The 9,740-nt window shown below is 41.5% G+C and overlaps 1 pseudogene; it reads right to left on the reverse strand.

Moving 5' to 3' along the window:
• Positions 1-1,856: 1,856 nt before the first annotated feature.
• On the reverse strand, positions 1,857-3,136 carry LOC134367822 (protein Mdm4-like; annotated as a pseudogene).
• Between the last annotated feature and the right edge of the window lie 6,604 nt (positions 3,137-9,740).

Raw genomic sequence — 9,740 nt, forward strand, 5'->3', positions numbered from 1 at the left:
TTTACCTACAGATCTCCAAATTAATAAAGGATATAAGTTTACAGATCTCTCCTTTGTAAACTGAATGTGGCTTGTTTCCTGTACCTTACATATGCATATTAAGCAGAAGTAAGATATCTATATTTATATGTGTGTTGAGAATTTAATTAGTACATTTTTTACTTCCTAAACAACAACATGTGTAACTGCTTATTTTTATTTATTATGAACAAATAGATCATTCAGTTAACACATATTTGTTGCGATCTCCTATATTTGTTTAATGAGAGTTGAAAGAAGTAGAAAAATTAGCTTCTGTTTAAAAGAACAGTAAAGTCTCACTGATGAGAACTTGACATTTCACAAAACACTGTCACTCTTCTTACCTAATATTTTCCTTACAATGTCCCAGTGAGGTAGGTTTCCGTCCCATTTGGCAAAAGTCCACAAAGGTTCAGAACGTTTGAGGAATCTGTCCCTGATCACCCAGCAATGGCAGAATTGAGTCTCCTACTGAGGTTTTCTGGTTCCAATTTCTGTTCCCTTATCATTATATCTCAGTCTAGCTGGGGACTCAAACATCCAATCCACAGACGGTTATCCAGTAGTTTAAGGCAGGCTGTGACAGATACTCACTGAAGCATCAGATGTAACAAGGAGCACATTTTCCTACCTCCCTTCCCTTAGCAGCATTCTAGAAAGGACACTGTCGACCTAGTTGGCTCACTCTGAGTACCAAACTTGTGGTTGCAAATGTTCTTACCACCCTGATGAGGTTATTTTATTCAGGATGTGGTAAATAAAGAGTACAAAAAGATTGAGTGAGTACTTGGGCCCAAACTGTGAGAACTAGACATCTTTAAGTAAAGTCCTGTACATAGCAAACTTCAAACAATGTACGAGGTGGTTCCAATATTCACTTTCAATTATTCCTCAACAAGGAACTGTGAAAAACTTTAGCTAATCATTTTTTTCTTTTGTATAACTAATTAAACATTTGTCTTCTAACTTAGATGTCAAATTAAAGATGTGCCAAAAAAAACCTAATCTAGAGTGAGAGTCACAAAATGCTTGGGGGATTGCCAGGAAAGGTATGTGAGAGAATATTTTGGAGTGATGGAAAAATTCTATAGCTTGTTTTGGGTGGTAGTTTCTCAGACATCTACAACTAATAGGAAAGGATCTGCTAAGGATCCTTAAGGATCTGTGTATTACATCTTACGTTCATTAGACCTTAATTTTTAAAATGTGCAAAAGAGTGTACGGTTTTTCAAAATTCCTTTGGGGACACGTTAGCCAAAATGTCTGATAACCATTGCTCTAGGCATACATCAGTCAAATTTCTAGTTTTTTGAGATTCTTAGTTTTCTTTTCGATTTCTCTGAACCACGCAGCTTGACGGTAAGGTAAAGTCATCCAAAACACCTCAAATTATTTATGTATTTTTAATTGTTAGCTTTAGTATTTTTCTCATAGCCGCTTTGGATCTTTATGCTTAGGAACATTCTCTTATAGAATAGAAGGGTGGGGAATGAAATTTACTAGGAAAAAGGATGTTCTTCAGATAATTTGGTGAATGAACGTATTTTTCTGTTTGTCTTTGTAATCGCTCCCTCCCAGGACCTCTATTTTGGAGCAAGAATGTAGTGATTAAAGTGACTTTTATGGAAGTGGAGTCTCCCAGTTGATAGTCTCATTTTAAAGAATTGCTCTCAAATTTGTATGATTTAGAAGGGGAAAATGCCCTGGCACACAGATGTGTGACGAATGAATGAATGCGTACAGTTGCTTATGCTGAGTGGAGATGCTCAGTAATGACCATTTTATGCCCGACCTTGCCCTGATCATTACCATTTCTCTGCAACTCGCTGATTCAGCTATGCCTTAAAAACCTTAATAACCAGCGGAATCTTCTTGCAAAGAGGACATGAAGCCCCAGGCATTTTTAGCCTTCTGGCACAGTGAAAACAAGTGACAAGGTGGCCTGTCCTTCCATGAGCAATATTCCCCTCTCATGGTCTTTTCTCACTTATGCTGCATGGCTTCAAGAGCTTTTGTCAGTCCTCCATGGTTTTTGTATCTGGCATCTGTCCAGAAAAGCTAATTGTTCTCCCAGGCTTGAGATGGCCTCTAGGATTCCAGAACTGTGAGCCAAATCCAAGAATTCCACTGAGCTGCAGGGGTCAAGAAGCAGGGAGTAAGTTGAGGTTTTTTTCCTTTACATGTATATCTTTGGCTGTAACAACCAGAGCCCAAATGGCTCTTCAGTAATCTGGGAAGTCAATTTCTTTATTTTCCTTCTTTGCAGATGTGGCAGTGATAACAGACAGGAAGAGAGAATGGGTTAACTTACAACAGTCTGATACCAATCTTTCCTCAACGCCCCGCAACAGAAACACTTCTTGTTTGGAGAGTGAAATTTCCCGTAGTCAGTAGCATTACCACCCATCCCCAGAGGCACTTCCACCAGAGTCATCACCTAAGCATGGAGAGTCCTCAAGGTCATTTTTCCCCCACTTCTGTCACCTTTCTGTCACTCACATTCCCTCCTTTTTCACTTGTTTGATCAGTATCAGCAGCTTCAACCTTTATTCCGGCACCTAAGTGCTCTGAGACTGACTCATTCAAAACCATCGGGAGTGCCTGAAGCAGTGGCAGGACCTGTCTCCCTCTCCAGGATTGCTGCATTGATGTGGTGAAGTAGGCAGTATGGGAATATCATCGTCTTTGGTTCTTTTTCAGGAGTTAGAACATTCCTCTGCACATTGCTTCGATTGATCTTGGCTTACAATATCCGTATCATGACCCTGGGGTGGTGGTGACAAGATTCTTTCTTAGCTTATCAAAGAGAGGGCTTGGATCTTTCATGGAGAAGCTCTGACATCCCAGTAGTTCTCCCCAAAGATCTCCAGTGCTGTATACTGCAGGCTGCCCCTGCTGATCACAAGCTGCTTCACCATGACCCACTGGCCTAGACACCGGATGAGCACTCGGACGCAAGCGCTTCACCTTTGCACCTGCTGCCTGCAAGCCCTTCAAAAGTGGCAGTTTTAATCACACTTGTACACAGAAAATCAATCTGATTGATTTGTTGTGGGGAGAACCCACGAGCACTACAGGTTGTTGAACACGGGGCAGAGGTGGGAAATGATGTCATTTTGGCACTGAAGAAATTGCAGTCTGTTGATCAAAACTCACAGTTGCACCATGGGTTGCTCCTCAGCTAAATCTGGACGGGGTTGGTCATGGGTCCTAAGGCCTCAGCAACAGACACTTTCTGCCCTGAAACAATCTCTGTGCTCTTTTGTACTGGGTTGAATAGTGTCCCCTCCCCAAAATTATTCTTGTCCACCTGGAACCTCAAAATGTGACCTTACTTGGAAATAGTGTCTTTGCAGATATAATTAGTTAAGATGAGACCATACTGCATTAGGCTGGGCCCTAATCCAATGACTGGTATCCTTAAAAGGAGAGAAGGGGACACAGAAACACACAGAGCAGAAGGTCATGTGACAACAGAGGTAAAGATTGGGTTGATGCATCTACAAGCCAAGGAACTCCAAGGATTGCTGACAACTATCAGAAGCCAGAAGGAGGCAAGGAAGTGTCCTTCTCTAGTGCCTTCAAATGAAGCATGGTCTGTGACACCTTGATCTTGGACTTCCAGCCTCCAGAACTGTGAAAGAATAAACTTTTTGTGCGTTTGTTTAAGCCCCCTGTTTGTGGTAGTTTGCTATGGTAGCCACGAGAAACTAATATGTCTTCTTTCACTGTCGACACTGCATTATTTGCAAATTCTTCTCTAAGTCCCACACCAGTGAGAAGTCATAGCTTTGTGGTTCAGTGCAGTGATGCTGAAGCCAGATTACTTGGGTTTCAATCCACTTATTAGCTGTGTGACTTTGAGCAACTTACCCCACTGCTCTGTGCCTCGGTTTTCCTGACCTGTAAAGTGGGGATTAAATGAGTTGATAATGTAAGGGCTTAGAACAGTGTCTAGCACATAGGAAGTGCTATCGTGTGTTTGCCATATGAAAAAATAAAATGGGGCCGAGCCCGTGGCGCACTCGGGAGAGTGCAGCGCTGGGAGCGCAGCGATGCTCCCGCCGCGGGTTCGGATCCTGTATAGGAATGGCCGGTGCACTCACTGGCTGAGTGCCGGTCACGAAAAAGACAAAATAAATAAATAAATAAATAAATAAATAAAATAAAATAAAATGCCCACTGGGTTGAAATGGCCACGTGGAAATGGGAATGATTTCATGGAGGAGGAACCATGACATAAGCTGGACCTTCAGGAATTGGGTGAGGCTGGTCAAAGTCTGCACAGGGGGAGAAACAGTGTGAGCACAGGTTTGCTGGAGGCATGAGGAAAGGGGCAGCAAGACTCTCTCAAAGCAGGACTCACCAACCTTTTCTCCATGCGGCCAGCACTGAAACATATTTGTATACAGATGGGGTCAATGAGGCTGCTTGAAGCTGGATGTTGGAAGTCACTGTCCAAGTTCCTAATATCTTGGCACATTTGTAACTCATTACCAGCACCTATGGAGGAGTTCAGGCTTTGAGCAGCTCTTTTCAATCTTGAATGTGCATTAAAATGCAGATTCTGACTCAGTAGGTCTTGGGTGATATCCTAGAGTCTGCATTTCTGACAAGCAGGAGTTACTGAGACTTCTGCTCTAAGGACCATGCTTCAGCTCAAAATCCTTGCTACCTAAAGTGTGGTCTGTGAACCAGGAGCATCAGCATCCCCTGGGAGCTTGTTAGACATGTCGGATCTCAGGTCTCCCCCACCCCAAGCTTACTGAATCAGCATCTGCATTTTAATCAGGTCCTCGGCTGATGAAGATGCACATTAACATCTGAGAAGCTTTGGATTAGAGGACTAAAGGGAAGAATCTAGTCGCCTGGGTTCTCAGAACCAGCTACGCATCAGATCCTCATGGGGAGCTTCTGAAAATCCTGATGCCCAGGCCAAAGCAGCTCAATAAGATCAAAATCTCTGCAAGTGGGGCCCTAGGAAATCAGTATTATTTTTTAAATTCTCCAAGTGCAGCCAGGGTTGAGAACCACCTGGCTAAGGAAGACCCCCTAAGCAGGGCTAGAAAGACTGAGGACATGCAGAGTTCTTGAGGGGGGTTAGATCCTTTTTTCCCAGGACAGCATAGCATAATAGTTAAAGGCATGGACTCTGGAGCAATGAGCATCTGCCTAGGTTCAAACCCTGCTTTGTACCACTCACCAGCTGTGTGATGTCAGGCAAGGTACTTAAATTCTCTTTGCTTCCATTTCTTCCAAATGGGGATGCTGATAATAGTAACTATCCCAAAGACTGTTTATGAGGAATAAGTGAGTTAAAATGGAAAGGTGCTCATTACAGTGCTTGGCACATAGTAAATGCTGTGTGAGTGTTTAAATACAGATCTTATTCTTTCTGATGGGGGATCATAGAAGGTTTCTCACTTTCCTGTCACTCTACCCCATCCTCAGTGCTAGGTTCTTTGGCAGCCATCACACCTCTGATTAGGTGCTCAATAAATGTTTGAGGAATGCATGACTAAATGGTTACAATGCCCCCTTGTGTATTCAGTGGGAAGAAATAATAAAACAGTCAGTTCTGGGTACTAGTATGGTAGTGTGACCAACTCTTCCTCCTGCCCAGGAAAGAGGGGTTTCTCTAGATATGGGACTTTTGGTGCTAAAACTGGTGAAGTACCAGACAAACTGGGATGAATTGGTTACCATAAGTATGGCCAAAATGTCCATTTCATAGAAATACTGTTTTTGAATATGCATAAGGACAGGCCCCTGAGGCCAACTCATTTATGGGCACATAGTCAAGGCAATGGCGATGGCAATTTGCTTCCTGGCAAAGGTTGTGTGTATGTGTGTGTATGTGCATGTGTGTGTGTGTGTGTGTGTGTGTATGCTGTACACACCAATAATAATAGGTGGGATGTAGTCACAATGGGGCACTTCGTGTGCTCTGTGGGGAGCATTTTACATGCTTAAGAGGGAGCATCGGGTGGCCTGGTTCAAATCCTGGTGATGCCACTTGATAGCTTTGTGACACTGGGCATATTTTTTACTCTCTCTGTGCTTCGGTTTCTCCATCTGCAAACTGGGGATAATAACAGTACTCATCTTTCAGAGTCGCTGGGAGAATAGACGCGTTCATACATATGAAGCATTTAGCAGAGTGCTGGCCACTTAATAAAGATCCCATTGATGTTCGAGATGATTGTTACTGCTATTATCATCAGCACTACCAGGCAACCTACATCCCTTCTCTGCTTCTCTCCCTTTCTCACCTCCCAGCCTCTTCTCTTTGCCAGGAGCCCTCTACACCCTGCCTTCTGTTTTTTTCTCCCTGATCTCTCTCCCCTGCCAGAGGGGCCACCATCAATTTTACCTTTCTTTTCAGGGTGCAGGCTGAGTCCCTCACAAGGGGACCCAGTGGAGGGAGCCTAGGAGAACCAAAATCCCAGACCTTTCTCCTAATGTGGAGCAGATGCCCAGAAGGGATGTCTTTTCCTTATTTACACAAAGACTGGGCAAGCTGTGATGGAAATTTGTCAATGGTGTAGGGAGGAATAAGAGTTAGTAACTATATCTCATATCTTGAGTCTTTTGGATCTCCTAGCTTCCCAGGTCATGCTAACCTCAAACGTTCTTCACTTCCCTGAATATATCTGCACAGAGAAACTATGGAGGAATCTTTCCAAGACCAGCGAATAAGATTTATTTTTGTTTATTAATGCCATTTTTCAATATGAAGCTGAAACGACCCAACTTAGGAACAGCATGCATAGCATTTAAGAATTAAATTTTTTTCAACATCCACAATAACATTAATATGAACCATGACCAAAATGATTTGGTTTTAAAAGATGATAGAAGATTATTTCAAAACATTGTATAATATGTAGATAACCAAAAGCCATAGAATATCCACTATAGATCACCATTGAACATGAAATTGACTTTATCTTAACTTTGAATGCCAAATTTGAAGATTTTGTACCATTCATCACTTGTAGTCATATATAAAATGATGATTTTTATTTGCTGATTGGGTGGATAACTAAGGTTCTGTTCCTGCCAGAACATGCCCCTCTGCCTTTCTCTGAGACGCCTGCAAGTTCAATGTAGGCCAGGTGGGCAATTCCTCCTATAACAACAACTGTTACCAGAAGTAAATATCTGTTGCATATTTCACTGCCTTTTTTGTCAAGGACAGTCATCTTTGTAATGAATAGGGTAGAGGCAATATTGATTAAGTAAAAATTTGAAAGACTGAATCTTTAGGGCCAATAAAATGAAATCTTAGATAATTGAGAAGACTTACAAACTAAACCACTGACCTATCAACCATGAGCTGAAGTCTGAAAATAGGAAATCGTTATTCTGATTTTTCAAAAGGGTGAAGAAAGTAGATTCGGCAAACTCAGGACTGGGAGAGTAATCAAAGCTTGCCAGATTCTGAGGCAAACCAGTTGTTTGTTAGAATCTAGAAAAGAAATGGCTGAATGCTGTGCACTGATCTGGGCTTGCCAGACATAATGAGGCAAGACTTTTCTAGTGTGGAAAACACGATATTCACCACTCCATATATCCATACCCTTTGGCATGTGTGTCTCTCCCACCAAAGGAGTAGAATATATTCCCCCTACTCTTGACTTTGGGTTTGGCCATGTGATATGTGTTGGCCAATAGAATGAGGCAGAAGTGCCCGTGTGCTCATTCTGAGACTAGGCCTTCAGCGGCCTTGTGTATGTCCCCTTCACCTTCTGTGCCTCTGCCACTGTCATTAGAAGAACCTCTGCTGGCTAGCCTGCTGATCCTAGGAAGAAGATAAGAGGCACATAGAGCAGAGCCACCACAGCCACTAAAACAAGCCCAGTGGACATGAACAGGGTCCATCACCAGACAGATGAACTGAATACATGCTGTATGTCATATGCCACTACGGTGTTGTGAATTTGTATTAAACAGCACTAACGCGAATACAGAAAACAAATACTATTGTATTTTTCTCCTTTGATTGGTAGATCATAACCAAGAGGTAGATGGCAATGGATGTGAACTGCAGCAGACATGTGGTAAGTTCTGTCCCTACAGCTTTAAAGATGGGATGGAGAATCATAAGCCAGCTACTATTAAAATTAAGTTATTAATGTTTTAAGAATGAACAAGAGTGCTAAGTTATATAGGTTTCTGGTGGAGAAGTAAGGTGTTTCTTGGTCTTCTCTTATTCACTATTTCATATCCATGACTTGTATGAAATATAGAAGCCACATATCAGTTATGCAGGAGATAAGAAAAATAGTAAATACTTTTAATGAAAAGTAGGGATACAAAGTATCATTACCCTTGAAACAATGGGAAAAACATAACCAGATAAAATTTACATGGGTAAATGTAAATCTTGTGCAAGGGTCCATGTCAGGTCCACCGCCAGCCAACCCGAACAGCCCTAGCCTCGTTCCTTTCGGTGGGCAAGCGAATGGGCCTGGATTCCACTTTCCCTCCTGTCCCCTTTGGAAGGAGATGGGGGGAGAGAGCCGTGAAGAGAGGTGAGCACACCACCGGCCCCAAAAACAGCTCGGTTAAAGGACACTCAGATGCGGCGGGGGTTCTGTCAAGCAGTTCCGTTTATTATCACACAAGCACTTGCTTTTAAAGGCAAATGGGGAAGGGAGGTTTTTTTACATAATCTTATCAGCCTAAAGGTCAAGAGAGCATGCATCCTGTCTCAATGCCTAGCTATTGCAACCACAAGCGCGGAAGCGCGTATTTGTTCAATAAGAGCTAAGGCAAGGTTCCCACAGGCACCCCCACCCTACTTCCTCCCGGAGCCATCTTATGCTGCCACTTTAATACGCCCTTGTGGGCCCATAATGGCGCCGCTTGTAATGTCACTTAAGGTGGCGTTAGTTTTTAAGGCCTGACAGGTCCAAATAAAACTCCGCTGAAACATACATAAATTGATATGTTATATGCTATTAGGTTATTCATTTTATAATGATATAATTAATACAGCAATACATTAATGAATTAATATATAACACCACACATATAATATATAATAATCAGTATATTATTATATATGAATCCATATATTGTATAATTATATGTAATTAAATAATGAATAATATAATAATATATAATATATTACTATATATATCTTACAATTTTGCATATCCTTCAGACTCAGAAATTCCATTCCTAGGAATTTACCTTAAAGAAAAATCATATGTGTGGGTGGGTTGGTGGGGGGTGGTAAAGAAATAGCCTAGAAGTAAAGCCAGCACAGAACTAATAATAACATTAAAAAATTGAAATATTTGTCAGTGGGGATTGGTAACTAAATTATGGCAAATGTAAACAAAAGAAAATGAGGCAATCCTTAAAAATTGTGCTCTTTCTACAGTGTTGCTCAAACAGAGATCTGAGAACTTCATGCGTTAGAATTCTCTGGAATGCTGGATAAACATACAGGTTCTTAGGCCTTCCCCAGCATACTGAATCAGAGTCTCTGGGGGAGGGTCTAGGAAAATAAATTTTTAACAAGTACCTTTAGATAATTCTGATAGACACTTACAATTTGACAATTACCATAACAAAAATTTAATGGCATAGGAAAATGTTCATGATATAATAAGTGACAAAACAAATTCCAAAACAAGATGATCTCTTTTATTTCTCTTCTTTTTGTAGAAGAAATTCTGAAAGGAAAAAGGCCAAAATGATAGCCA

Source organism: Cynocephalus volans, chromosome X (assembly GCF_027409185.1).
Source record: "Cynocephalus volans isolate mCynVol1 chromosome X, mCynVol1.pri, whole genome shotgun sequence".
In the NCBI taxonomy this organism is placed as follows: domain Eukaryota; kingdom Metazoa; phylum Chordata; class Mammalia; order Dermoptera; family Cynocephalidae; genus Cynocephalus; species Cynocephalus volans.